Source organism: Propithecus coquereli, unplaced genomic scaffold (genome assembly GCF_000956105.1).
Source record: "Propithecus coquereli isolate 6110/MARCELLA unplaced genomic scaffold, Pcoq_1.0 Scaffold205, whole genome shotgun sequence".
NCBI lineage: Eukaryota > Metazoa > Chordata > Mammalia > Primates > Indriidae > Propithecus > Propithecus coquereli.
Window position 1 is genome coordinate 4,685,916 of NW_012145523.1, and position 3,439 is coordinate 4,689,354.

Below are 3,439 nucleotides of genomic sequence, written 5' to 3' on the forward strand. Positions count from 1 at the left end.
TTTTTTTTTGTTTTGCCAAAATACTATCACCATCCATTATGTAATTAGTTTAAATTTCAAGTATTTGGATAACTCAATATGAAAACTATTTTTAAAACAATGCTTTTTCTTATCCTAATAAAATATTTAGAGTTAAGATGATAAAAAAACATCTACATAAGTGGGTTCTTTGTGTTTTTAAAAGAACTACATAAAACTTCTGTTTACTTCTGTTATCTAGACTTGTGATACTCGGGAAAGAAGGAGATAATTTCAATATTAAGCCTGGTGCTTAACCCTTAACTTTCTTTCTTTTAACACAAAAACAAAATATTAGCTAGTGTGCTGAGTTAGTTCTAATGATACTCAATAACCTGAACAAGATTATTAAATAGTTTTCTAAGGATATCAGTACATAGCTAGTGACTTATCAAAGACAAAAAAACAAAATAATAATGAATGGAGTGGGTTCATTAAGCAATTATTAACTGAAATCACTTTATATTTGAAAAAACCTCTAGATCAAAAGGGTTTTTTAAAATTACATCTTTCTCCTCTTAAACATTTCAAAAGACATGAAGATATTTACTCCCCCAAAAAATTGCAGCTCACATCACCATTCTGTAAGTGCCCAATCTGCTAGCCAAGCAAACATTTTAAGTAAAATACCAAGTACTTTTGGACAGAGGCTTATGCTATTAGAGGGAAAAAGTATAAGAGCTAGTCTCCAGCTAAGATGCCTTCATTTGTTTTTGCAAATGTGGGTTGGGCAGAGCCACCATATTTTCTTTTCTGACTCAGTTCCTGGTACAGGTGTTATCTTGCTAATGGATGTATTCCTAAAGAACAAAAAGTATGTTGAGACTCTATTAGACACAGCAGATAGACATGGACCCCACTGTTCCCTCCTGAAGTCCTACTAAAATTAAAGCAACGATAATGGAATAAATAGACAAGAACAGAGAGGGGAGGAAGAGTTGATAGTAAAAAGAAAACTGGACATTGTAAAGTAGCTGGACATATGCTAACATGGGAAGGTGGACAACAGCAGTGGGAGAAGGGTGCCACAGAGCCCCCTAGCGGCTGAGGAATCAGAGGCCTCGAACAGAGTCTGCAGGTGGGGACGCAGGTGGGGACACAGGGTGGGGCTGCAAACAGGAGGACTCACTGAATATCTGTATCAGATCTTTCCTTCCCCTCATGCCTTCCCCCTTTCAGTTCTCTGAATGCTGACAGCCAGGCTCATGGCTCCTAGGCAGGAGATTGAAGGATCCCACTTTAGTGAAAATGACCAGCCCAAAAGAAAGTGGTAGTTGGGACTTTTTCTCACATGGCTCCATTAGTTTAACCTGTAATGAAATCTTCCAGTCAATCGGAGGCTCTGCCCATGCACACAGCGTCTGATGAGTGTTTTAGTGCCACACTAAAGACATCTGAGGAAAGAAGTTGGCGATACAAGAGAACATGCAAAATATTGGAACCAATAGAATCAATGTAGGGAATGAAGAAAACGACAAAGTTTTAAATGAGACATTAGAGATAGTGGAAGATACTGTCATCAGGAAACAAGAATAAATTTTTAAAACATTATTACTAAAAAAAAAGAGTTCTAGGAAATTATAATTTTGATAGAAGAAATAAAAATTCAAAAGGAGGGCTGCATGATAAAAATAAAATTGAGAAAATCTTAAAAGAACAAATACAGAAAAGAAAAGAAAAAATTATAGGACCAGTAGGGAGATTCACATCTGTTTGTAGGAGAGAACAGAGAAAATAGGGAGAGGTGATTGTCAAAGAAATGATTGAAGACTTGGGAAGTTTTTTGCTATTATTTACAGGTGGGGACACAGGTGGGGCTGTAAACGGAAGACTCGCTGAATATCTGTATAAGATTTTCACTCCATTCCGGTGTTCTATACCACTGTAGGATGACTATGGTTAATAATAATGCATTATAATTATAGTTTCAAATAGCTAGGAGGAGGAGATCGAATATTCCCAACACAAAGAAATGATAAATGTTTGAGATGATGGATATGCTAATTATCCTGATCTCATCACTACAATTACAAGTATTGAAACGTCGCTATGTATCTGATAAATATGTTCAATTATTATTTGTCAATTAAAATAAATAAATAATTGATTAAAGACGATTTATCAGAACTAAAGGACATGACTCTTCAATAAATGGTGTTGAGAAAACTGAATATCCACACACGGAAGAACGAAACTGTACCCTTATCTCACACCATGTACGAAAACTAACTCAAAATGAATTAAAGACTTAAACATAAGACCTGACACTGTATAGATACTAGAAGAAAACAGAGGGGAAAAACTATATGACATTGGTCTGGGCCCCAGTGGACCCCAAAAGCACAGACAACAAAAGTAAAAACAGACAAATGGGATTAAATCAAACTAAAAAGCTTCTGCACAACAAAGGAAACAACTAATGGAGTAAAGAGACAACCTATGGATTGGGAGAGAATATTTGCAAGCCGTACATCTGATAAGGGGCTAACATCCAAAACATATAAAGAGCTCAAACAACTCTACAGAAAGAAAACAAATAATCCGATTAAAAAATGGGCAAGGGACCCAAATAGACATTTCTCAAAAGGTGACATACAAATGGCCAAAAGATATCTGAAAAAATGCTCAACACCACTCATCATTAGGGAAATGCAAATTAAAACCACAGTGAGATACCACCTCACACCTGTCAGAATGGCAACCATCAAAAAGACAAAAGATAAGTGTTGGCAAGGATGTGGAGTAAATGGAACCGTTGTACGCTGTTAGTGGGAATGTAATTAGTATAGCTATTATGGAAAACTATATGGATGTTCCTCAAAAAACTAAAAACAGAATTACCATATGATCCAGCAATTTCACTTCTGGGTATCTACTCAAAAGATTTGAAATCAGTATGTTGAAAAGGTATCTATACTCCCATATTCACTGCAGCACTATTCACAACAGCCAAGTTATGGAATCAACCTAAGTGTCCCTCAACAGACGAATAAATAAGATGTGGTAGAGAGACCATTCAGCCTTAAAAAGAACGAAAATCTGTCATTTGCATAACAACACATATGGAATTGGAGAACATTATGCTAAATGAAATAGACCAGACCCAGAAAGACAAGTACCGTATAATCTCACTTGTATGTGGAATCTCTTAACAATTGAACTCATACAAGCAGAGAGTAGAATGGTGGTTACCAGAGGATGGTGAGAGGGGGTGGGGGAGATGGGAAGATGATGGTCAAAGGGTACAAAACCTCAGTAAAACAGGAGGAATAAGTTTTTTTTTTTTTTGAGATCTAGTATACCATATGGTAAATATTGTTAATGTATATTTTACATTTCAAAATTGCTAACAGTAAATTTCAAATGTTCTCACCACAAAAAATAAGTATTTGAGGTGATGGTTATGTTAATTAGTTTGATT

The 3,439-nt window shown here is 35.6% G+C and overlaps 1 protein-coding gene across 1 annotated transcript in view; it reads right to left on the reverse strand.

Moving 5' to 3' along the window:
* The window catches only part of ALG5 (ALG5, dolichyl-phosphate beta-glucosyltransferase), an 88,294-nt gene that overhangs the window by 15,705 nt on the left and 69,150 nt on the right, over positions 1-3,439 (reverse strand). The window lies entirely within an intron of this gene.